At 37.4% G+C, this 27,366-nt stretch overlaps 1 protein-coding gene across 2 annotated transcripts in view; it reads left to right on the top strand.

Moving 5' to 3' along the window:
* The window catches only part of SKAP1 (src kinase associated phosphoprotein 1), a 287,830-nt gene that overhangs the window by 5,411 nt on the left and 255,053 nt on the right, over positions 1 to 27,366 (top strand). The gene's annotated exons all lie outside the window — the stretch shown is intronic.

The raw sequence follows: 27,366 nt of genomic DNA, 5'->3' as shown, positions 1-27,366 counted from the left end.
GGATCGAATCCCACGTCGGGCTCCCAGTGCATGGAGCCTGCTTCTCTCTCTGCCTGTGTCTCTGCCTCTCTCTCTCTCTCTCTCTGTGTGTGACTATCGTAAATAAAAATAAAAAATAAAAAAAATAAAAGTATAATAATGCTCATTGTAGAAAATTTAGAAAACACACAATGATAACACAGTCACCCATAGTCAACAACTGTTAAATTTCCAAGAATTTCTTTCATTTTTTTTTTCTTTCAGTTTTTATTATGTGTACGTACTTAAAAGTTGGGACATATTGTGTAGATAGGTTTAAATACCGATCTTTCCACCTAGAGTCTTTCCAATTGCTAAGGTATCTTTTTTTTTTTTTTTTTCCCAATTGCTAAGGTACCTTGAGCATTTTCTTAGATCATGAAAATTTTTTCTTCCTGATGATTTAGAAGTTATACGTTCAGGTTTTATTCCATTAGTAGTTTTCCTGTTAAGGCTTAAAAAAAAAAAAAAAAAAAACTCCACCATGTCCCTTTGATTTAGCAACATTAAGAATGAAACAGCACCTTTTGGCTCTTTCCTCCAGTGTGAAATGTCAAATTGCTGGTATAACCTGAGATTTTTTAAAAAAATATTTTATTTATTTATGAGAGACACACACACAGAGAGGCAGAGACACAGGCAGAGGGAGAAGCAGGCTCCATGGGGGGAGAGCCTGATATGGGACTCCATCCGGGGACCCTAGGATCACGCACTGAGCAGAAGGCAGATAGATGCTTAACCCCTGAGCCACCCAGTTGTCCCTATAATCTGAGATTTTAAGTAATCTCAAACACCCACCTTGGGGCTCAAACTCACACCCGGAGATCAAGTGCTATGCTTTACTCACTGAGCCAGCTCTAACCTGAGACTTTTATTTTTTATTTTTATTTTTTTTATTTTTATTTTTTAACCTGAGACTTTTAGACTCAGAGAATTGTTCATGTTTTATTATGTATATTATATTATATTATATTATATTATATTATATTATATTATATTATAATAATTATTTCTGACATTTGTGTAATATTTTAAAATCATAGTTATAATACTGTTTTTCCCTTTTATTTGTTCATTGCTTACTTTTTGTACCATGGCTTTTTCATTCTTAAACTTTTAATTTTTATCTCTTAGATATTTAGACTGGATTAATATGGTAACCACTAGCCACAGGTGGCTATTTAAGCTTAAATTAAATCAAACAAAAAATTTCCTTCCTCAATTGCAATAGCTACATTTCAGCTGCCAAGTAGCCATACTGGGTCCTGGATTGGACAGTGCTTAAAGTCCTAGTAGATGATGATCTAGAATATAATGCTGAGTGAATTTCTCAAGGAGGGTTTTTTGACACTATACTTAATGATCCCCTGTGTGTCTGAGAATGTGTCTATCCAGTTTCATGTAAACTTAGGTGTGGGCATAAAGTTTTTGGGTTATACTCTGCACATTCCTTCTCCTTCCTACAATTCATCCTCTATAAGTGTCCCATTATCTTCTAGTCTTCAGTTTTGTGGAGAAGTCTGATACTAGCCTGGTGTATTTCTTTTTCTTTCTTTCTTTTTTTTTTAAAGATTTTATTTATTTATTCATGAGAGACATGGAGAGAGAGAGAGGCAGAGACACAGGCAGAGGGAGAAGCAGGCTCCACGCAGGGAGCCCGATGTGGGACTCAATCCCAGGTCTCCAGGATCAGGCCCCAGGCCGAAGGCCACCCTAAACTGCTGAGCCACCTGGGCTGCCCATGTAGCTCATTCCTTCCACCTCCTGCCTGGATGTTTATAAGATATTTTTCTTTATTCTCAGATATGTCACTAGGTAGTGTCAAGGTCTTAGATTTTTTAATAATTTTGCTTGGTTTGTAAGGAACCCTTTTGATCTATAGACTCAGGTATGTCTTTAACTTGGGAAAGTTTTCTATTATCACTACTTCTCCATTTGTTTTATTTTGTCACATTGGGTTTTATATTATGTGTGTATTGAACCCCAATCTACTCTCTCTGTTTCACCTTTTTTATTGTTTTACCTGTCACTGACTTCATTATGATTTTTAATTCAGCATTCATTTTTTTTTTAAATTCCATGTATTTTTTTTCCTTTTCACTCATTGTTTCATTTTCATTACATCTGCAAAACTCTGGCTTATAGATATAATGAATTTCTGTATGTTTTTGAGAATATGAATTCGAAATTATCTATATGTTTCTGTTCTTTATTAAAAGATTTTATTTCTTTATTTGAGAGAGAGAATGAGAGAGAGAGAGAGAGAGAGAGAGCGTGTGTGCGTGCACGAGCAGGGGATAGGGGCAAAGGGAGTGGAAGAAGCAGACTCCCCTGCTGAGTAGGGAGCCCAATGCAAGACTTGATCACAGGGTCTGAAGGCAGATGCTTAACCGACTGAGCCTCCTAGGCACTTCTACATTTCTGTTCTTTACTAATAAATCTACTTCAGAGGGAGGCATTTTCTCTAGTTCTTCAAGATGGTCTTTTGTCTTTGAACTTTAGTGTTTTCTCATAGGTCCTGTATGGTTCTTTTTGTGTGTTCAATTTGCCTAGATTCAAATCCTGTCACTTTCTTGGTACCTGTTTGACTTTGGGTCTCAGTTTCCTCATCTGTAAAATGGGAATAATAATAATAGTACCTATCTCATAGATTTTTACGTGAAGAATAAAGGAATGAATATTTGAAAAGTTACAATAGTGTCTGGCATGTATTATACATCATATAAATATTTGGTAACATTTCAAAAATTCTTTTTTTTAAATTTTATTTATTTATTTATGAGAGACACACACACAGAGAGGCAGAGGCACAGGCAGAGGGAGAAACAGGCTCCACACAGGGAGCCTGACGTGGGACTCGATCCTCGGTCTCCAGGGTCACGCCCTGGACTGAAGAAGGCGCTAAACCGCTGAGCCACCCAGGCTGCCCTAAAAAAGTCTTTTTTTTTTTTTAAGGTGTATTTTACTTATTGAGACAGGGGGAGAGCAGGAGCAGCAGAGGGAGGGGCAGTTGTAGACGGAGAGGGAGGAGCAAGCTCTCTGCTAAGCCACCCAGGCATCCCATAAAATGGTACTCTTGTATTACTTCTCTGTTGAAAAAAAGGAAAGGTTTACTTTTCTTTGTCTTCCTTTTTGTTTTTTAAAATATGTATTTTTTGGGATGCCTGGGTGGCTCAGCGGTTGAGTGTCTGCCTTTGGCTCAGAGCATGATCCCGGAGTCCTGGGATCGAGTCCCACGTCAGGCTCCCTGCATGCAGCCTGCTTCTCCCTCTGCCTGTGTCTCTGCCTCTCTGTGTCTCTCCTGAATAAATAAATAAAATCTTAAAAAATAAAATATGTATTTTTTAATTGATAGAAATATTTGAACTTCATTGTGGGTATAGCCTAGATGTTAGGTAGACTTCCCAGACCTTTTGAACTCTATGCATGATCTATTCCCCATGGAAGCCCAAACATTTCCTCAAAATCCTAGTATTTCTCAAGGAGCATGCATTCTCAGGATTGCTTTTCCTTCTGAGCTATTGGTTGCCTCGAGTCGTTGCGTTGTAGGCATAAACTTGTGGCATAAACAGCCAGCTTGGGTGATTTTGTCTCTCAGGGGACTTCTGGTGATACATGGGATACGTTTTTTGTTCTCACAACTGGGGAAGATGCCACTGGCATCCAGTAGGTAGATGCCAGGAATGCTACTAAACTTCCTACAATGCATAGGACGGTCTCCACAATGAAAGAATTATACCACCTTCACATGTCAGTAGTGCAAGGTTGAGAAACCTTGGTCCAGACATATCCTTTTCCTCAGTTTCCACAAAAGCCTACCCGTGTGAAGCCCCTGTGACAGTAGAAGACATCACTGGAGATTCAGGGGGTACAGGGAGAGGGAGGAGGGGTTTACATAGCAGTAATGCAAATTATTTCAATTTGAATATTAGTCATCCTGATTCCTAAACCCTTTTGCTATTCCAGTCATCAGATGGTGCCCTCTGGCCCTTCACCCTATGTGGTTCTCAGCCTTATGCCTTCTCACATGTACTTTCTCCCTTTATTGTATCTGGAGCAAAACCAAAAAAATAAAAAGAAAAAAAAAAACCCAACTCTGTTTCCCTTGCCATCTGAAAAGATAGTTTAGCTATTTGCTTATTGTTTAGGTTCCCCGCAACCACCTACACACAGAAAAACAAGTTATTTTTCCAAACGGTGACAGTTCTCTAAGAGGAATTCTGGTGCCAGCTATTAAGATAATAACATTTGTACCTCATTATATAAGTGTAGCACTTAAACAATTTTCAATCATTTTAAATATTGGAAAAATAAGGTAAGTTTCAAGTTTTACCATCATCTGAGAATCTTTACATATTGACATAACTATCATAGATGTAATTTTTTCACGTTATAAGCCATTACACCCTACAGAAATCCTATAATTTCTGCTACATTTATTCATATTTATTTCCCCTATGTTTCCAAGTTCATTGCTTGCTTTTCTGGTTTGTCAGTGCAGCATTTTAGGTTAGGTGATTATAACAGATGGATTTTCAAGTTTGGAGTCTTTGAGTTCCACTGTTTAAATTTTACTATCCAGCTTTTACATGGAAGATAGGACAGATGTGGGCTTGGGAACAAAGTGGTCTTAACATCCAGAGAACAAGCTTTCCTGAAGGCTGATGGGCTTGATAAAATCATTTATGAGTTACTTAAATTCTCATCTAGGGTCTCCTCCTAACATTGGTGATATTCTAATATTAGGATGTTACAGGGAAACAAGGTTTTAATTCACATAATAGAAGCTTTGCTAAAATGTGTCTGGTGGCATATAGTTGAGTTGAAATTAATTAAGGTAGTGTATCTTATAAATTAGTATGTGAAGTATGCTAGGGGTATTTAGCTAATAAAAATATCTTTTTGTCTGATTTATTTTGGTTGTTTTTATTAAATGCAATATATGTCCAGAAAAATGCTTAATCACTAATATACAGCTCAATGAATCTTCAGAAAGAGAACACATCCCCTAAACAAAAGCAAGACTTTGTCTACCAAAATTTCCAGAGACCCCCGTGTCCTTCAGTAACTACTCACACCTATAGGCAAACACATCTCTAATTTCTAACAGCAAAGTTCAAGTTTTGCTTATTCAGTCATACATAGGTCCTCATGTATCTGGCTGTTTTTGTTCAATATTATGCAGAAAATCTCTTAACTGAACTATAATAAACCTCCTTAAAATCATAGTGCCTTTAGGAGCTCCTCGGTGGCTCAGGTGGTTGAGCACCCAGCTCATGGTTTTGACTCAGGTCACGATGTCAGGGTCAGAAATTAAGCCCCCGCATTGTCCTCCATGCTCAGTATGAAGTCTGCTTGAGATTCTCTCTCTCCCTCCCTCACTCGCACTCTCTCTCTTGCTCAAATAAATATGTAAATAAAATCTTTTTAAAAAATCACAGTCTTTAAAATAATTTTCTTTTCTTTTCTTTTTTTTAAGAATTTATTTATTTATTTGGGAGACAGAATGAGGGAGAGAGAGAGAGCACACCAGCAGGAGCAGAGGAAGAGGGAGAAGCAGGCTCTCCTGCTGAGCAGGGAGCCCCAACATGAGGCCTGATCCCAGAACCCTGAGATCATGACCTGAGCCAAAGGCAGACACTTAACTGACTGAGTCACCCAGATGCCCCAATAATTTTCCTTTCTGATAACTTTTTGTGTGAGATTCTTCATCCTTTAACCCATCCATCCATTCTTCCTACCCTCCCTTCCTTCCTTCCTTCCCTGTACTTTATTAAGGTATGATTTATACATATAAAATGCACTAATCTTAAGTGTTACAACTGGATGATTTTAATATAGGTATACACTTGTGTGATTACACCTGGATTAAGATATAAACATTTCCAGTACCTTGGAAAGTTTCCTTTCCAGTCAATAGCCCTCCCCAGAGGCAACCACTCTTCTGACTTCTGTCATCATGGAGTAGTTTTGCTGTTCTGGAACTTCATAAATCAGTAGGATTTCTTTTGTGTCTGTCCTCAACATCATATTTTTGTGATTTATCCATGTTGTTCTGTGCATCAGTTCTATCTTATTCTTTTTGCAAAGTAGTATTCCATTGTGTGAATATTCTATAATTTGTTTATTTTTTTGCTGATGGAATTGAGTTGTTCAGTTTTGGGCTATTAAGAATACAGCTGCTATGAACATTCTTGTATAATTTGTTTTGTGAACATAAGCACTGATTTCTCTTGGATAAATATCTAGGAATAGAATTACTAGGTCATAGGGTAGGTATATGTCTAATTTTATTAGAAACTCCAGTTTCCCGAAGCAATTGTCTTATTTTATGCTCCTGCCAGCAGTGTATGAGAGTTCTCATGGATATATTTTTATTGTGGAATGTTTACATAACATAGAAATATGTTAGGCTATTTGATTTTTTAAAAATATATTTTATTTATTCATTCATGAGAGACACACACAGAGAGAGGCAGAGACACACAGGCAGAGGGAGAAGCAGGCTCCCTGCAAGGAACCCCATGAGGGACTAGATCCCAGGACTCCAGAATCACGCCCCAGGCCGAAGGCAGGCAGTAAACCGCTGAGCCACCCAGGGATCCCCCACTACTTAATTTTTTAAAACATAGTAGTGTTGTATACTTTTCCATTTGAATCCATCTATCCATGTATATATATATAAATCGCTGCATGGTGTTTCAAATTTTATTTAACTATTTAACTAAAAAATATTTTTTTTATGTTTCCACAGTGCTGTAGAGAACATATTTATAATGTGCATCTTTGTGCACATGGGCAGATATTTCTGTAGGATAAGTTTTTAGACACTCAAATGAAGATTGCAAATGTGTTAACTAGAATTTTAGTTTGGCCACTATTTAAAACTTAATCTAAAGTACTCTCTGTGTTTTAGTTTCTGGTTTTTGTTTTGTTCTGTCTATGCTGTGAGTATACAGGTTATGTCATTTTTCTCATAGGAGGTAGAAGGAGAATTAAAAATATAAACATCACACACTTCTTGGGTCATGGGGCAGAAACAATCAGCAGGTTGAACCAAACCACAACCAGAACATGCTGATAGTTTCTCTGTTGTTTGCTGACAACTTCCTGCAAGTCATAACAAAGCTGGTGGGTATGATGTTAGCCTTGCCAATAAATTTAGCTCTTAACAAAGGGCAAAAAATATATATGCCTTAAGGATTATAAAATGCCAGATCAAAAACGTATTACCAAGTTTAAAATAAGTTTTAAACAAGCTGAAAGTCATTTTTCCCCACTAAGTTACTTTTATTTAATTGATATGAAAATATACAAGATTTCCATGAAGGCTTCCATTATTGAGTTAGAAAAAATGAAACACTGAAATTTAGGGGTTTAATTTTAGCAAGACATTTAAGAGTGACTGCAGAAATCCAAATGATCTGATGTCTTCAGCGTACCTGTGACGGGTAATCAGGAGTTTTTGTTCATTTCTACCAGAAGCTGTCAAAGAGACTTCTAGAAGTTGGACTAGCAACCAGGCTGGTTTCTTCTGTAAAATAAGAATATGTAACTTAAAGGGAATAGTTGTGATATTTAATTTAATGTAAAAAATACCCAGATATCTTAGTAGTAAAAAATGTGACCCAAAGGATATAATTGTCTTCCAAACAAACAAAAGAGTAACCTTGTAAATGAACAAGGCCAAATATTTGGGAGAATGTCAGGAACTTTTCACCTGTCTACAAAACCTAGTGGTTTGGGGTTCATTCTGTCAAGAATCTTTTTAGCTGGGCTTAGATCCTGTAGCAGTCCTTCCCATGGGTGCAATAATCATTTTATGTCTACAGTTTTCTGCATACCCTCTGTTGCCTTCTGTTTTCTTTTCCTACTCTTGACTTGTTGGCATAGATGTAAGCTGCCTGAAAGTTGAGGGAATCAGTGTTTTAGGGAAGCTCTGAGTTATAAAAAGATGTATCTTTGCCAGAGCTGAGTTTATCTTTTAAATATGGGACTTAAAATCATCGTATATTGGGATCCCTGGGTGGTGCAGCGGTTTAGCGCCTGCCTTTGGCCCAGGGCGTGATCCTGGAGACCCGGGATCGAATCCCACGTCGGGCTCCCAGTGCATGGAGCCTGCTTCTCCCTCTGCCTGTGTCTCTGCCTCTCTCTCTCTCTCTCTGTGACTATCATAAATAAATAAAAATTTAAAAAAAATCATCGTATATTTCTTTTAGTGCAAACACTGTATATTGCTACAAAGCTACCTTCTGAAGTAATCTTTTACCACTATCCCTCTCACCTCTAACCTTTGTATTCTGCCATCTAAGTTGAAATTCTTTCAGTCTCTCCAACTGAACTGAGATCTATCACCTCAGGACCTTTGCACATGATGTTCCCATGCTTATGCCATTCTTTCCTACTTCCACCAACTCCACATTGCCCTTACCCACAACATACATACTTGGCCTGCTAATTTGGGAATTTCAGGTAAAAGGTCAGTTCTCTAAGAGTGTCCTCTGATTTACTTTCCTCCCTAGACAAGGTGCCTTACCATGGGCCTGTGCCTCTCTTACTTTTCTTATTAAAACTCACAATTCATTTTAATAGCCTATTTAAGTCTAAAATCTTTGCTAGACTGCAAACTCTTACAATAGAGTTTAGATCTATCTTACTCACTTTTTTCAGTACCTAGTATTAAGTACTCAAAAATATTTGTTGAAGGATGAAGACATTTAGGAAAAAGTGGTATTGTTGATGGTATGTTTCTGATTTTGTCTTTTCTCTTTGATGTGAAGACATTTACACCATATGGTTCATATTGCTTACTTACCAGCTGAAGGTAATGATGTGCAGACCCTGTAACATCGAGTATTATATATAGTGAGAGCTGTGGTGTCAGAGGTACCTCAGGAATGTTCTTACACAGTGTTGTTTTTCATGCTGGGTTTTGCAATTGCAGGAGCCAAAGGCATCCTATTGTGGCAGGATGTGATGTTTATAGAAGAGTTCTTGTTTGTAAAAGGTTGATTGCTTAATAGAAGACCTACAGATAGCTTGGTGAGCTTGGTTAAATATGGAAGGTGATATGTTGAGTGGCCTTTTAAAATCTCTTTCCTATTCAGTGGTGAGTGATGGTTTCTGAGCTGGGTTGCTCAGGCACCTTCAGGTCACAATCACTATAAACAGCAGCATCTTCTAAATTGAAAGACAAATGTATTATATATTGAGCTATAATTTTCTTTCCTTAATATCTTTATCCAGTTGTGATGTCAGGGTTATGATGGCTTCATAAAATGAGTAGCCAAGTGTGTATAATACTGGATATATAACCCCTCATCTAGCCCTTGCTTATAACTTACTTATATTTTTCTTGTTTTACACTTGTTCATCTAATAAGATATGGGTGTAAATTTAGATCTGATTTTTAAAAATAGATGAGACAGACAGCAGAGGTTGTCTTTATGTATTTTATTCCTGAGTAGATGATACTTTCACATGAAGGAATGGGTACTTAAATTAAAATGTGAATTCCTAAAGCATTTGGAAAGGAAGCCTTTCAAAAAATAATTTGAGGTGAAACTTAAAAAGTAAACTCAAAATAAAAATATCAAGGTTTTCTTAATGATATAATTGGGGGATAATTATATCCTGTTGATGTTCTTTTAACAATTTTAGTTTATACAGATATAATTACATAGGATATTTTACTTATAAGAATATAGTAAGGAGGGTAAAAGTACAAAATGCTATATAGTTGATCTTATATAATATCAAGATGATTTATTTTATTTTCTGAATTCCTTAATTTCATGATGAATATTATGCTAAAATGGTTATACAATATTTCATTATATGGTTATACAATATTTCATTATATGGCTCTATAATATGGCCAATAACCAATGTTGAATGTAAAAACATCAGAACATTTGAGCTCTTATTTTTGTAAATGAAGATAAAAAGGTCATGTTAGCAGAGAATAAAATTGGCAAGAATGGTGGATTGCAGGTAATTGCAATTTTCTTCCTTATGTCAAGTTCTGTATCTTCCAAATTTTCTACAGTGAGAAGCAGTACTTTTTAATTTTTAAGATTTTATTTATTTATTTTTGAGCAATAGAGGGAAAGAATGCAGGTGGAGACAGAGAGAGAGAGACAATCCCAAGCAGATGCCCCACTGACCATGGAGCCCCACTGGGGTCTCAATCCCATGACCCTAATATCATGACCTGAGCCGAAAGCAAGAGGCAGTGCTTAAACAACTGAGCCACCCAGGTGCCCCAGCAATACCTTTTTTATTAAATGGAAAGGTAAAATATGTTTCTTAAATCTGAGAAATTTCTTTTTTTTCCTCTTTCAATCTATCTGAATACTTTAATGGTTGCATGGTATTCAAATATGGATGTGTCAATTTATTTTCCTATAATTATGTTACTACATTAATATATTGGGAAGAGCAGCACAGAGTAGTGTTTAAGAGCTCAGACTGTGGAGCCAGACTGCTTAGGTTCATATCGCAGCTGAGCCACTTACTAGGTGTGTAACCTGGGAGCAAGTTTTTTTAACCTTTGATTTTCTCATTTAGAAGTTGGGACATTAGTATCTACCTCCCTATGTCATAGGGAGCCCATTGTTTCCTGAGGTGGTGTGATATGACATTTATATTTTAGAAAAATTTTGTTTTAAAGAGGTTGATCAGTTAACAGAAAACCCATCAGATAGAATGGTAAGCGGGATCCCTAGGTGGCGCAGCGGTTTGGCGCCTGCCTTTGGCCCAGGGCGCAATCCTGGAGACCCAGGATCGAATCCCACGTCGGGCTCCCGGTGCATGGAGCCTGCTTCTCCCTCTGCCTATGTCTCTGCCTCTCTCTCTTTCTCTCTCTCTCTGTGACTATCATAAAAAAAAAAAAAAAAAAAGATAGAATGGTAAGCTTGGTTAAATGAGGGAGGTGATATATGAGGGACCTTTTAAATTCTTTCCTCTTCAATGGTGAGTAGTGTGTTCAGATCACATTCACTATGTGAATAGCATTATCTTCTGAATTGAAGGGTGAATGCATTATATACTGATCTGTAATTTTCTTCTCTTTTTTTTAAATTTTATTTTTATTTTTTATTTATTTACGTTAGTCACACAGAGAGAGAGAGAGACAGAGGCAGATACACAGGCAGAGGGAGAAGCAGGCTCCATGCACCGGGAGCCCGATGTGGGATTCGATTTCGGGTCTCCAGGATCGCGCCCTGGGCCAAAGGCAGGCGCCAAACCGCTGCGCCACTCAGGGATCCCTGTAATTTTCTTCTGTTAATGTCTTTACGAACTTTGGTATCAGAGTTTGCTGGTTTATAAAACAAACTGGAAAGTGTCCACCCTATTCTATTTTCTGTAAGAGTTTGTGTAAGATTGGTATTATTTCTACCTTAAATATTGGATAGCATTCACTTGTGAAATCATCTGGGCCTGACTTTTTTTTCTGAAAAGGTTTTTTAAAACCATGTATTCAATTTCTTTCATAGATACAAGGCTATTTGGATTTTGTATTCCATCTTGTATACTTTTTGGTAAATTGTGTTTTTCAAGGAATTTGTCAGTTTAATATAAGTTGTCAAATTTATTGGCAAAAAGATGTTGATAATATTCCCCTATTATTCTTTTAACTTCTTTGAGATTTTTGTAAATATCCCTTCTTTATTCCTGATATTGGTAATTTGTGTTTACCTTCTTTTCCTTTGATGGATCTTGATAAACCTGCTAGGGGTTCATCAAATTTATTGGTCTTTAAAAAGAACCAACCAATGTTTATTCTTCTTTCTAAATTGATTTCTGTCCTTATCTTTATTATTTTCTTTTTTCTATTTGGGATTTAATGTACTTTTATTTTTCTAGTTTCTTAAGGTGAAAACTTAGATCACTAATTTTAAAACTTCCTTCTTCTCTAACAGAACATTTAAAGCTATACATTTCCCTGAAGCACAGGAATCTATAAATCCTATAAATTTAGATTTGTTGTATTTTATAGTCATCCCATTTGAAATATTTAGTTTATTCAAATAAGACTATTTCTTCTTTGCTTTATGCTATTTCAAATTCTTGATATTTTTAGATATCCCATTGTTACTAATTTCCAACTTAATTATTTTGTAGTCAAGAAACATATTCTGTAAGGTTTTAGAGTTTTGGCATTTGTTAAGACTTATTTTATGGCCCAGAATAAGGTATATTTTGATGAACATTCCTTGCACATTTAAAAAACGTATATATCATTCTATGGCTGTCAATTAGGTCAAAGTGATTGATAGTGTTGTTCAGGTTCTCTATCTCCTTAGTGATTATTTGTCTAGCTGTTCTTTTTTTTTTTTTAAGATTTTATTTATTTATAGAGACAGAGAGAGAGAGAGGCAGAGACATAGGCAGAGGGAGAAGCAGGTATCATATAAAGAGCCTGACGTGGGACTCGATCCAGGGTCTCCAGGATCACGCCCTGGGTTGCAGGTGGCGCTAAACCCCTGTGCCACCAGTGCTGCCCTGTCTAGCTGTTCTTTTAGTTTCTGAGAGAAGGTGGTAAAATCTCCACCTATGATTGTAGACATGTCTTTTCCTCACTTTAGTCCTGTAGGAGTTTGCTTAAAGTATTTTGTAGTTCTTATTATTGTGTGCATATACATCTATGATTATATCTTCCTTATGACTTGTCCCTTTTATCATAATGAAATATCCCTCTTTATCTCTGGTAATACTATCTTGAAGCTATTTTGTCTGACATTAATATAGCTGTCCTTATGCTTGCTGTTTGCTTCTATGTCACTTCCATCCTTTTATTTTCAGCCATCTGTGTCTTTGTATTTGAAGTATATTTCTTGTAGACAGCACATTATTGCATTTTTATTCAGTTAAGCATTCTCTACTTACAAAAAAAAAAAAAAAAAAGTAGGCTCCATGCCCAGTGTGGAGCCAATATAGGGCTTGAACTCAAGACCCCTCATGATCTCAATCATGTTGGCAAATGGAACTCCAATAAAAAAAAAAAAAAAAAAAAAAAAAGACCTGAGCTGAGATCAAGATTTGGATGCTTAACTGACTGAACCACCCAGGTGCCCCAAACATTCTCTGCCTTTTAATTGGAGTGTTTAGTTCATTTATATCTAATATAACTATTGTTATGAATGGATTTAGGGTCTACCATTTATTTTTTTTAAAGATTTTATTTATTTATTCATAAGAGTTACAGAGAGAGGCAGAGACACAGGCAGAGGGAGAAGCAGGTGCCTGTGGGGAGCCCCATGCAGGACTCGATCCCAGAACTCCAGGATCATGACCTGTGCCAAAGGCAGATGCTCAACCGCTGAGCCACCCAGGCTTCCCTAGGGTCTACTGTTTATTTTTTAGTCACAGTTTTTAATTACACTTGCCTTGTTAAAAATATATCAAATGCTTTTAAGTATTCCATTTTAATTTCTCTGTTTCTTAAAAACTATACCTCTATATTTTATTTTATTAGGTTTGCTTCAGTAATTACAATATCCAAAACTTATCAGTCTACTTAGAGTTAGTATTGTACCACTAAATGGGTTTCATTTACCCACCTCCTCATCCTCTATTCTATTGTTGTTATGTATTTTACATGTACATATGTTATAAACTGCAAAATGCAGTATTTATCTGTGCTTTAAATTGCCAGCTATCTTTTGAAAAAATTAAAAGGAAGAGAAAAAAATGATAATGTTTTATATTTACCCAAATACTTAGCATTTTGGTGCTCCTGTTGATCTGAGTTTTCCACTGGTACCTGTGCCCTTCAGCTCAATGAATTTCCTTTGGATTTCTTCCAGTGCAGTTTCCTAGCAAAAAAATTTTTTTCCCATTTTTCATTATCTGAAAGATGTCTTTATTTTTTGCCTTCACATTTTGATGACTATTGCCACTGGATATAGAATTCTGGGTTGAGGGATCCCTGGGTGGCGCAGCGGTTTGGCGCCTGCCTTTGGCCCAGGGCGTGATCCTGGAGACCCGGGATCAAATCCCACATCGGGCTCCCGGAGCATGGAGCCTGCTTCTCCCTCTGCCTGCGTCTCTGCCTCTCTCTCTCTGTGACTATCATAAATAAATAAAAATTAAAAAAAAAAAAAAAGAATTCTGGGTTGACAGAGTTGTTTTTTCTTTTTCTTTTCAGCACTTTAAAGTATTGGGGATCCCTGGGTGGTTCAGCGGTTTGGTGCCTGCCTTCAGCCCTGGGCATGATCCTGGAGTCCTGGGATCGAGTCCCGCATCTGGCTCCCTGCATGGAGCCTGCCTCCCTCTGCCTGTGTCTCTGCTTCTCTCTTTCTCTCTCTCTCTCTGTGTCTCATGAATAGATAAATAAAATCTTTATAAATAAATAAATAAAGTATCCTCTGGCCTCCATTATTTTTGATGAAAAGTCACTCTTATTCCTATCCTATTCTCCTATATGTAATAAGTCATTTTCTCTGCCTTCCTTGAATTTTTTTTTCTTTATCTTTGGTTTTCAGCAGTATGATTATAATAAGCCTATGTTTAGTTTTCTTTATATTTATCCTATTTGACATCCACAGAGCTTGTTGAATATGTAGATTGATTTTTTTTTTTTTTTACCAAACTTGGGAAATTTTTTGCTATTATTTCTTTTCTTTCTTTCTTTCTTTCTTTCTTTCTTTCTTTCTTTCTTTCTTTTTTGCTTTTAGGGCATTTATTTTATACTTTGATAGTTTAAAATTTTGTGGCAGTTATTAATTGGTGATAATTTTTATTATATATTTTTTTGACTTTTTTAAAATTTATTTTTTATTGGTGTTCAATTTACCAACCTACAGAATAACCCCAGTGCCCGTCACCCATTCACTCCCACCCCCCGCCCTCCTCCCCTTCTACCACCCCTAGTTCATTTCCCAGAGTTAGCAGTCTTTACGTTCTGTCTCTCCTTTCTGATATTTCCCACACATTTCTTCTCCCTTTCCTTATATTCCCTTTCACTATTATTTATATTCCCCAAATGAATGAGAACATATAATGTTTGTCCTTCTCCGACTGACTTACTTCACTCAGCATAATACCCTCCAGTTCCATCCACATTGAAGCAAATGGTGGGTATTTGTCATTTCTAATAGCTGAGTAATATTCCATTGTATACATAAACCACATCTTCTTTATCCACTCATCTTTCAATGGACACCGAGGCTCCTTCCACAGTTTGGCTATTGTGGACATTGCTGCTAGAAACATCAGGGTGTAGGTGTCCCGGCGTTTCATTGCATGTGAATCTTTGGGGTAAATCCCCAACAGTGCAATTGCTGGGTCGTAGGGCAGGTCTATTTTTAACTCTTTGAGGAACCTCCACATAGTTTTCCAGATTGGCTGCACCAGTTCACATTCCCACCAACAGTGTAAGAGGGTTCCCTTTTCTCTGCATCCTCTCCAACATTTATTGTTTCCTGCCTTGTTAATTTGCCCCATTCTCACTGGTGTGAGGTGGTATCTCATTGTGGTTTTGATTTGTATTTCCCTGATGGCAAGTGATGCAGAGAATTTTCTCATATGCATGTTGGCCATGTCTATGTCTTCCTCTGTGAGATTTCTCTTCATGTCTTTTGCCCATTTCATGTTTGGACTGTTTGTTTCTTTGGTGTTGAGTTTAATAAGTTCTTTATAGATCTTGGAAACTAGCCCTTTATCTGATATGTCATTTGCAAATATCTTCTCCCATTCTGTAGGCTGTCTTTTAGTTTTGTTGACTGTATCCTTTGCTGTGCAAAAGCTTCTTATCTTGATGAAGTCCCAATAGTTCATTTTTGCTTTTGTTTCTTTTGCCTTTGTGGATGTAACTTGCAAGAAGTTACTGTGGCCGAGTTCAAAAAGGGTGTTGCCTGTGTTCTTCTCTAGAATTTTGATGGAATCTTGTCTCACATTTAGATCTTTCATCCATTTTGAGTTTATCTTTGTGTATGGTGAAAGAGAGTGGTCTAGTTTCATTCTTCTGCATGTGGATGTCCAATTTTCCCAGCACCATTTATTGAAGAGACTGTCTTTCTTCCAATGGATAGTCTTTCCTCCTTTATCGAATATTAGTGGACCATAAAGTTCAGGGTCCACTTCTGGGTTCTCTATTCTGTTCCATTGATCTATGTGTCTGTTTTTGTGCCAGTACCACACTGTCTTGATGACCACAGCTTTGTAGTACAACCTGAAATCTGGCATTGTGATGCCCCCAGATATGGTTTTCTTTTTTAAAATTCCCCTGGCTATTCGGGGTCTTTTCTGATTCCACACAAATCTTAAAATAATTTGTTCTAACTCTCTGAAGAAAGTCCATGGTATTTTGATAGGGATTGCATTAAACGTGTAAATTGCCCTGGGTAACATTGACATTTTCACAATATTAGATCTTCCAATCCATGAGCATGGAATATTTTTCCATCTCTTTGTGTCTTCCTCAATTTCTTTCAGAAGTGTTCTATAGTTTTTAGGGTATAGATCCTTTACATCTTTGGTTAGGTTTATTCCTAGGTATCTTATGCTTTTGGGTGCAATTGTAAATGGGATTGACTCCTTAATTTCTCTTTCTTCAGTTTCATTGTTAGTGTATAGAAATGCCACTGATTTCTGGGCATTGATTTTGTATCCTGCCACGCTACCAAATTGCTGTACGAGTTCTAGCAATCTTGGGGTGGAGACTTTTGGGTTTTCTATGTAGAGTATCATGTCATCGGTGAAGAGGGAGAGTTTGACTTCTTCTTTGCCAGTTTGAATGCCTTTAATGTCTTTTTGTTGTCTGATTGCTGAGGCTAGGACTTCCAGTACTATGTTGAATAGCAGTGGTGAGAGTGGACATCCCTGTCTTGTTCCTGATCTTAGGGGAAAGGCTCCCAGCGCTTCCCCATTGAGAATGATATTTGCTGTGGGCTTTTCGTAGATGGCTTTTAAGATGTTGAGGAATGTTCCCTCTATCCCTACACTTTGAAGAGTTTTGATCAGAAATGGATGCTGTATTTTGTCAAATGCTTTCTCTGCATCTAATGAGAGGATCATATGGTTCTTGGTTTTTCTCTTGCTGATATGATGAGTCACATTGATTGTTTTACGGGTGTTGAACCAGCCTTGTGTCCCAGGGATAAATCCTACTTGGTCATGGTGAATAATTTTCTTAATGTACTGTTGGATCCTATTGGCCAGTATCTTGTTGAGAATTTTTGCATCCATGTTCATCAGGGATATTGGTCTGTAATTCTCCTTTTTGGTGGGGTCTTTGTCTGGTTTTGGAATTAAGGTGATGCTGGCCTCATAGAACGAATTTGGAAGTACTCCATCTCTTTCTATCTTTCCAAACAGCTTTAGGAGAATAGGTATGGTTTCTTCTTTAAACGTTTGATAGAATTCCCCTGGGAAGCCATCTGGCCCTGGACTCTTGTGTCTTGGGAGGTTTTTGATGACTGCTTCAATTTCCTCCCTGGTTATTGGCCTGTTAAGGTTTTCTATTTCTTCCTGTTCCAGTTTTGGTAGTTTGTGGCTCTCCAGGAATGCGTCCATTTCTTCTAGATTGCCTAATTTATTGGCATATAGCTGTTCATAATATGTTTTTAAAATCGTTTGTATTTCCTTGGTGTTGGTAGTGATCTCTCCTTTCCCATTCATGATTTTATTAATTTGAGTCTTCTCTCTCTTCTTTTTAATAAGGCTGGCTAATGGCTTATCTATCTTATTAATTCTTTCAAAGAACCAACTCCTGGTTCTGTTGATCTGTTTCACAGTTCTTCTGGTCTCGATTTCGTTGAGTCCTGCTCGAATCTTTATTAACTCTCTTCTTCTCCTGGGTGTAGGATCTATTTGCTGTTTTTTCTCTAGCTCCTTTATGTGTAAGGTTAGCTTTTGTATTTGAGTTCTTTCCAGTTTTTGAATGGATGCTTGTATTGCGATGTATTTCCCCCTTAGGACTGCTTTTGCTGCATCCCAAAGATTTTGAACAGTTGTATCTTCATTCTCATTAGTTTCCATGCATCTTTTTAATTCTTCCTTAATTTCCTGGTTGACCCTTTCATCTTTTAGCAGGATGGTCCTTAACCTCCACGTGTTTGAGGTCCTTCCAAACTTCTTGTTGTGATTTAGTTCTAATTTCAAGGCATTATGGTCTGAGAATATGCAGGGGACGATCCCAATCTTTTGGTATCGGTTCAGATCCAATTTGTGACCCAGTATGTGGTCTATTCTGGAGAAAGTTCCATGTGCACTTGAGAAGAATGTGTATTCAGTTGAGTTTGGATGTAAAGTTCTGTATATATCTGTGAAATCCATCTGGACCAGTGTATCATTTAAAGCTCTCATTTCTTTGGAGATGTTGTGCTTAGAAGACCTATCGAGGGTAGAAAGAGCTAGATTGAAGTCACCAAGTATAAGTGTATTATTATCTAAGTATTTCTTCACTTTGGTTATTAATTGATTTATATATTTGGCAGCTCCCACATTCGGGGCATATATATTGAGGATTGTTAAGTCCTCTTGTTGGATAGATCCTTTAAGTATGATATAGTGTCCCTCTTCATCTCTCACTACAATCTTCGGGGTAAATTTTAGTTTATCTGATATAAGGATGGCTACCCCTGCTTTCTTTTGAGGACCATTCGAATGGTAAATGGTTCTCCAGCCTTTTATTTTCAGGCTGTAGGTGTCCTTCTGTCTAAAATGAGTCTCTTGTAGACAGCAAATAGATGGGTCCTGCTTTTTTATCCAGTCTGAAACCCTGCGCCTTTTGACGGGGTCATTAAGCCCATTCACGTTCAGAGTTACTATTGAGAGATATGAGTTTAGTGTCATCATGATATCTATTCAGTCCTTGTTTTTGTGGATTGTTCCACTGAACTTCTTCTTAAAGGGGAATTTTAAGAGTCCCACTTAAAATTTCTTGCAGAGCTGGTTTGGAGGTCACATATTCTTTCAGTTCCTGCCTGTCTTGGAAGCTCTTTATCTCTCCTTCCATTTTGAATGAGAGCCTTGCTGGATAAAGTATTCTTGGTTGCATGTTCTTCTCATTTAGGACCCTGAATATATCCTGCCAGCCCTTTCTGGCCTGCCAGGTCTCTGTGGAGAGGTCTGCTGTTATCCTAATACTCCTCCCCATAAAAGTCAGGGATTTCTTGTCTCCTGCTGATTTAAGGATCTTGTCTTTATCTTTGGAATTTGCAAGCTTCACTATTAAATGTCGAGGTGTTGAACGGTTTTTATTGATCTTAGGGGGGGATCTATTTCCTGGATCTGAATGCCTGTTTCCCTTCCCAGATTAGGAAAGTTTTCAGCTAGAATTTGTTCAAATACATATTCTGGCCCTCTGTCCCTTTCGGCGCCCTCAGGAACCCCAATTAAACGTAGGTTTTTCTTCCTCAGGCTGTCGTTTATTTCCCTTAATCTATCTTCATGGTCTTTTAATTGTTTGTCTCTTTTTTCCTCAGTTTCCCTCTTTGCCATCAACTTGTCTTCTATGTCACTCACTCGTTCTTCCACCTCATTAACTCTCGTGGTTAGGACTTCTAGTTTGGATTGCATCTCATTCAATTGATTTTTAATTTCTGCCTGATTAGCTCTAAATTCTGCAGTCATGAAGTCTCTTGAGTCCTTTATGCTTTTTTCTAGAGCCACCAGTAGCTGTATAATAGTGCTTCTGAATTGGCTTTCTGACATTGAATTGTAATCCAGATTTTGTAACTGTGGGAGAGAGGACTGTTTCTGATTCTTTCTTTTGAGGTGAGGTTTTCCTTCTAGTCATTTTGCTCAGTGCAGAGTGGCCAAAAGCGAGTTGTATTGGGAAAAGGAGAAAAAGAGAGGAGAGAAAGAAGGAAAGAAAAGAGAAAGAGAAAAAAGAAAAAGGAAGAAAAAAAGAAAAAAAAAGAAGAAAAAGAGAAAAAGAAAGGAAAAAAAAGTGGGGGAAGGAAACAAATCAAAAAGCAAAACAAAACGAAACGAAACAAAACAAAACAAAAAAACCACGGGGGAGTATCTTCTGATTCTGTGTACTTTAAGTCCCTTGACTTCCCCTGGAACTTGGCCGTCTAGCTGGTCTTCTGGGGGAGGGGCCTGTTGTGCTGATTTTCAGGTGTTAGCACTTGGGGGAGCTGCTCTGCCCCCTGCCTGGTGCAGGGCTCAGTGGGGGTTGTTTACCCCATGAGGCCCCTGGAGGAACAACGACGGTGGCGGCGGCAGCTCTGGAGCCCTGGATTCAGCACCCGCAGGAACTCCGGAGCTCTCCGTCTGCAGGGCCCGGAGGCTCCGGGGCGGGGCCGCTGATCTGCTCAGCTGGGGCAGGAGCGTCCTTGCTGTCCTGGGCCCTCCCGGCCTCTGCCTGTCCCGGGGAAGGCCGGATCCTGGGCTGTGTCCCGGCGCCCAGTGCTCCGGGGCCTGCGCCGTTGGATTCGCGCTCCCGCCCCGCAGCCCCCTCCGCGGAGCCGCCGCCCGAGCCCCTCCGAGCTGCTCCGGGTCCCGCCGTGCGCGCTGCAGCCCTTAGGGAGCTCGGGGCACTCTCCCGGGGCGCAGGTGTCTGTTACTGTCCCGGGGAGCCCGAGGGCATCCCCGCCCTCCTGGGATCCTGCTCCAACTCCCCGCGAGCCCCTTTCCGCCCGGGAAGGTCGGTGCAGCTCCTGCGTCTCCGGGACGGGGCTCTCCTGTCCTGGGGACACTCGCCCCGGCCTCAGCCCGGCTCCTCGCGGGGCCCCTCCCCCTTGGAGGCCTTTGTTTTTTTATTTCTTTTTTCCCCGTCTTCCTAGCTTGATAGAAGCGCGAACTTTTCTCACTGTAGCATTCCAGGTGTTCTCTTTTTAATTCTCAGGCCGAATTCATAGATTTTCAGGAAAATTTGTAAGTTTTCTAGGTAATTTGGTGGGGACAGGTGATTTGGAGACCCTACTCTTCGGCCATCTTGCCCCTCCCCTCCTCTCTTTTTTATTTATTTATTTTTTTACCCATTGTCTTTCTGCCCTTCTTCTGGGGCACCAAATACATGTAAGTAATGACCTTTGATGTTGTCCCACATTCCACTAAGTTTTGTCTCAGGGTACTCCTCAGCTACTCCAGACCCCACATGGTCTGGGTGTACCCTTAGATAAAAAGCTGTAAAAATGCAAGTCTCATTCTACAGTTCCTTTCTTTTTCTTTTTCTTTCTTTCTTTCTTTCTTTCTTTCTTTCTTTCTTTCTTCTTTCTTTCTTTCTCTCTTTTTTTTTTTTTACAGTTCCTTTCTTTCAGGGATCAAATTCCTGCCAATTTCTGCCTGCTTTTGGCTGTTTGGTGCCTTAAAAATTATTGTTTTTAAATATTTTGTTGATAATTCTTACCTGTTTGAAAGTTAGTCCAACACAAATTATTCTATTATTACTCAAAAAGCTATAGGTTTAAAAAAATATTTTCCTTCTGGCTATTATAATTCTTACAATTTCTAAAAGCTTTCAAGTTCATAGTTGTTTTTTTAAGATTTTATTTATTTATTCATGAGAAACAGAGAAAGAGGCAGAGATGTAGGCTGAGGGAGACAAAGGCTCCCTGTAAGGAGCCTGATGCGGGACTGGATCCTGGATCCCAGGATCACACCCTGGGCCAAAGGCAGATGCTCAACTGCCTAACCACCCAGGCATCCCTTAAGTTCATAGTGGTTTTTTTTTTTTTCCTTAAGTTCATAGTTTTAAACTTGTATATATTTGGTTATAATATCTACACATAATGACAGTTTTCTTCTTTCTTGGGCTTCTTTTTGTCTAGAACCTCCCGAACAATATTAATTAATAGTGGGAGTAGTTGGCAAACCAATCTTGTTCTTTAATGATAATGACTTTAGTTTTTCAGGCATAAATGGGATATATATCTCTCTTAGGTTAAGAAGGTATTCTTTTATTTCTATTTAATACAGTTTTGTTACAAATAGATGATAAACATCATCAGGTGAGGTCTTTGCCATTTATCAACCTGCTTGTATAGATCTCTTTTTTAAACTAATAAATAAAAAACACAATACATCAATAATATTCAAACATCTTTATATTCCAAGGATATACTTTATATTATTATTTTAATGTACTGCTACGTTTGACTTACTAGTACTTTATTTAGGGTTTTTATATCTTTTTTTTTTTTTTAGGGTTTTTATATCTATATTAACTTTAAACTGATTCTTTTTTATGCTCTTTTAGAACTGGAGTTATGATGACTTTTAATAAATGATTAAAGAAGCTTTCTCTTCTTTGCACTGGGATAGTTTATGTTGAATGAGAATGATTGATTACTTAAAAGTTTGAATGACATTTATATAACTATATGAATCTGAACTTTTATTTTTTTTAACAATTTGACAAAATTTTCTTCTTTTTCCCTGGTTATTAGCCTGTTCAGGATTCAGGTTTTCCATTTCTCAATTCAGTTTTAGAAATCTATGTTTTTCTCAGAAATTGTTTCACTGTGGTTTTCAAATTTATTTACATGGCATTTTATTTTGTTTACTTACATAGGCCCTTATTTTTGAAAATAACTTTCAAAGGGGAAAAATGATAACCAATATCATAAAACACATTATATAAAAGCACAAAGAAGAAAATTAAAATAACTTGAAATCTCACCAACTTTATGAAATGTTCCATTATATTATTAAAGGTACTGTATTTGTTGTTGCTTCCTTTTATTCTGCTTCATTTCTGTATATTTGTGCTTTCTTTCCCTTTTCCTTGATTACATATGCAAATGCTTTATCAATTTACTGGATTTCCCACTCACCTCTGAAAATTTCCAGCTGTTAAACACTTATTTAGTATTTATACATTTTTTTCACTGTTTCTAAGGTCAGTGTTTTTTTTTTAAGATTTAATTTATCTATTCATGAGAGAATTTATACTCACAGAGAAAGAAAGGCACAGACAGACACAGGCAGAGGGAGAAGCAGGCTCCATGCAGGGAGCCCAATGCGGGACTCTATCCCAGGTCTCCAGGATCAGACCTTGGGCTGAAGGCGGCGCTAAACCGCTGAGCCACCCGGGCTGCCCAAGGTGTGCAATGGAACTCTTTTCAAAATTAAATTCTTATGTGAAATCATAATGTATAAAGAGATGAAAGCCCAGTGCTTGTGATTAAGGCAAAGGGGACAGAGGGAGCTTCCCAGAGTCCCTCTCAATTGACCTGCCTCTGCTCTTTCTCTTTCTTATCAGAGGGTTGTGACTCCACAGAGCACTGTTCTGATTTATTAATTCTGCTTTTATCTTTATTGTTTCCTTCTTCCTATTTTCCACAGGCTTGTTTTATTGCTCTTTTCTGATTTCTTGAGTTTGATGCTTTTTTTCTTATTTAATACTAGAAACAAATATTTAAGTCTATGAATTGGTCAGGACAATACTGGTTATATCTTATAATATTTTATTCAGGCTATTTTCTCAGTATGTTGTAATTGCATTTCCTCTCTGACCCATGACATATGTAGGAGTGTATTTTCAATGTTCAGATGTGAAAGGTTTGTTTACTCTTTTTAATATTAAGTTCTGGGGGATCCTTGGGTGGCTCAGCAGTTTAGCGCCTGCCTTCAGCCCAGGGCGTGCTCCTGGAGTCCCGGGATCAGGTCCCACATCAGGCTCCTTGTATGGAGCCTGCTTCTCCCTCTGCCTGTATCTCTGCCTCTCTCTGTGTGTGTCTCTCATGAATAAATAAATAAAATCTTTAAAAAAATAATATTAAGTTCTGGTTTTATTTTATTCTTAGACCTAAAATTTTTCCTTTAAAGCTATAAAACTTTCATTTTCTGATGCTTATTTTGTGGAGAGGCCATTTTGACTCTGTTGTTTTGTAGGCAACTTATTTTTTTTGTCTGAGTCCTTGAGGGATGTTTTCATTTTTCTTCAATTTTGAAAGTTCAGAAAGGTATACACAGATGTTCTTTCTTTTTCTTTCTTTCTTTCTTTCTTTCTTTCTTTCTTTCTTTCTTTCTTTCTTTCTTTCTTTCTTTTCTTTTCTTTTTTAATAGCTTCATTGAGATACAGTTCATATAACATGCAACCTACCCTTTAAGTGTACAATCCAATGGCAATTATCACAATAAATTTTAGAACATTTTCATCATCCCAAAAGAAAACTTGAACCCTTAGTTTTCACTCCCCAATCTTCCTCCCTCCTGCAGCTGTAGGCATCCACTAATCTAACTTTATGTTTCTATAGAGTTGCCTATTCTGTATATTTCATATAAATTCATTTATATAATATGTGGTCCTTGTGACTAGTTTCTTTCACTTACCATGACAATTTCAGAGATTCACCTATATTGTAGCATGTATCAACATTTCATTTTCTTTCTATTGGTGAATAATATTCCACTGTATAGATCTATCACATTTTATTTATTCATTCATCAGTTTATGGACGTTTGGGTTCTTTCCCAAGTGGGAAAGAACATACAGGCTATTAGGAATAATGCTGCTATGAACATTTGTTTTCATTTCTCTTGGGCGTATATCTAGTAGTGAAATTACTGGGTCATATGGTAACTCTCTGTTTAGCCTTTTGAGGAACTACAAGACTGTTTAACAAAGCAGCATTTTAGATTCCTGTCAGTAAAATATGAGGGTCCCAATTTTTCTATATCTTTGACAACATTCATTTTTGTCCATATTTTTGGCTGTAGCATCCTAGTGAGTGTGAAGTGGCATCTCATTGTGGTTTTGATTTGCATTTCCCTGATGACAATTGATGTTGAGCATGTTTTCATGTGCGTATTGACCATTTGTATATCTTCCTTGGGTAAATGTCTGTTCAGATCCTTTACTCATTTTAAAATTGAATTGTTTGTCTTTTTATTATTGAGTTGTAAGAGTTCTCTATATATTCTATAGATAAGTCTCTTACCAGCTATATGATTTGCAAAAATTTTCTCCTGTGGGTTCTTTTTACTTTCTTGATGACATCCTTTGAAGCACAATAGTTTTTAATTTTTTGATGTCCAATTTATTTTTTCCTTTATTGCATGTTCTTTTGACATCACATCTAAGACACTTACCTAATTTTGGAAATATTACCTAATCCAAGGTCACAAGGATTTATGCTTGTTCCTTTCTAAGAATTTTATAGTTTCACATTTTACATTTAGGTCTTTGATCCATTTTGCATGAAATTTTGTATATTGTGTGAGGTAGGGATCCAACTTCAGTTTTTTGCATGTGGATATTCAGTAGTTCCAGCACCATTTGTTGAAAAAATGTTTTTTTTCCCTATTGAGTTGTCTTGACATCCTTGTCAAAAATCTATTGATTATAAATGTGAAGGACTATGTCTGAAGTTTCAATTTTATTCCTTTGATTTATGTGTCTATCTCTTTGTTGGTACTATATTGTCTTGATTACTGTAACTTTGTAGTAAGTTTTGAAATCAGAAAATGTGAATTCTGGGGTGCTTGGGTGACTCAGTCAGTTAAGCATCTGCCTTCAGCTCAAGTCATGATTGCAGGGTCCTGGAATTGAGCCCAGCATCCTTGCTCAGCAAGGAACCTGCTTCTCCCTCTCCCTCTGTCCCTCCCTGAGCTCCCTTCTCCCCTCCTCTGTTTGTGCTCGCTCTCTCTCTCTCACCCACACGTTCTCTCTCTCTCAAATAAATAAAATCTTTAAAAAAATGTGAATCTTCCAAAGTTCTTTTTTTTTCAAAGTTGTTCTGGCTATTCTGGGTCCCTTGACTTTTCAAATGAATTTTAGGATTAGTTAATCAGTTTTTGCAAAAAAGTCAACTGAGATTTTTATTGGGATTGCATTAAATCTTTAGATCAATTTGAGGAATACTGCCATCTTAACAATAATAAGTCTTCATCTATGAACAGGGATGTCTTTCCATTTATTTAGATCTTTAATTTCTTCCAACAGTTTTTTTCTAACAATTTTTTTTTTTTGCAATTTTCAGAGTTTAAGTCTTGCACTGCTTCTGTTAAATTTATTTCTAAGTATTTAATTCTGTTTTATGCTATCTTAAGTGGAATTTTTCTAATTTCATTTTTGGCTTGTTCATTGCTACTTTATAGAAAGACAGTTGCTTTTGTATATTAATCTTGTATCTTGCAAGCTTACTGAATTTGTTTATTCTAGTAGCTTTTAGTGGGTTTTGTTATATACAAGATCATGCAATGTGCAAGTAGAGATAGTTTCACTTCTTCCTTTCTAATCTGGACTATTTTTTAAATTTTTAAACAGATTTTATTAATTATTTATTTATTTGAGAAAGAGAGAGAGCATGAGTGGGGAAGAGGTGGATGGAGAAAGAGAGGCAGAGTTCCTGCTGAGCAGGGAGGCTCAGTCCAGGACTCTGGGATAGTGACCTGTGCTGAAGGAGACATTCAACCAACTGAGCCACCCAGGCGTCCTTAATCCTTCATTTTCTTGTGCAATTGCCCTGGCTACCACCAGCATAATGTTGAATATTCATGGTGAGAGCAAACATCCTTTTTTTTTTTTTTTTTTTTAAGATTTTACTTATTTATTCATGAGAGACACAGAAAGAGAGAGGCAGAGACACAGGCAGAGGGAGAAGCAGGTTCCATGCAGGGAGTGCAGGGAGCCCAATGTGGGACTTGATCCCAGGACCCCAGGATCATGCCCTAAGCCGAAGGCAGACACTCAACCACTGAGCCACCCAGGCGTCCCAGCAAACATCCTTATATTGTTTCTGATCTTTAGGAACTAAGGGAAAGCACCAGTCTTTGGCCATTATGTATGATGTTAGCTGTGGGGCTTTCTTGAAGCTGCTCTTTATCAGGCCTAGGAATTTTCCTTCTATTCCGAGTTTACTGGGTATTTTTTATCTTGAATTTTGTCAAATGCTTTTTCTGCTTCTACTGAGATGATCATATGGTCCTTGTCTTTTATTAATAGGTTTATTGCATTCACTGAATTTTAGGTGACATTTATTTTTATCTTTTAATTCAACTTTTCATTTCCTCATTCTTTACACTTCAGAGGACTTTAAAGGAACCCATTAAACAACATATGCAGTAGACATGATGCAAGCCTTAGAAGTTGATGGTGTTCCTCTGTGAGATTTTTAATTTCCAGAACTTTATACTTCACCAAAAGTACTAGTGATGGCTATCTAGGATTTTTTTGTTGTTTTGATGTTATTGAATAGTATGAATGTAAAACAAAATTTTAAGCATGCTTATGTAACCCAACTGTATAAATTCATAACATTATGATTTGATAGCATATATGACATTTTTATACTGTAAGGCGCTGTTTTGGAGGTGGGATATTTTAACTGTGTTATTTATATACTTTTTAGGGATTATAACCCTTTTTTGCATAATAAAGTATGTAGCTGGTATTTTGGGCAATTGTGATCATTATCAATGTACTTCGTCTTTGAAAATATCTAG

This window comes from Canis lupus, chromosome 9 (genome assembly GCF_011100685.1).
Source record: "Canis lupus familiaris isolate Mischka breed German Shepherd chromosome 9, alternate assembly UU_Cfam_GSD_1.0, whole genome shotgun sequence".
Lineage (NCBI taxonomy): Eukaryota > Metazoa > Chordata > Mammalia > Carnivora > Canidae > Canis > Canis lupus.
Note: the sequence above shows the minus strand (reverse complement) of the source record. Positions and strands in the feature narration are given on the sequence as shown.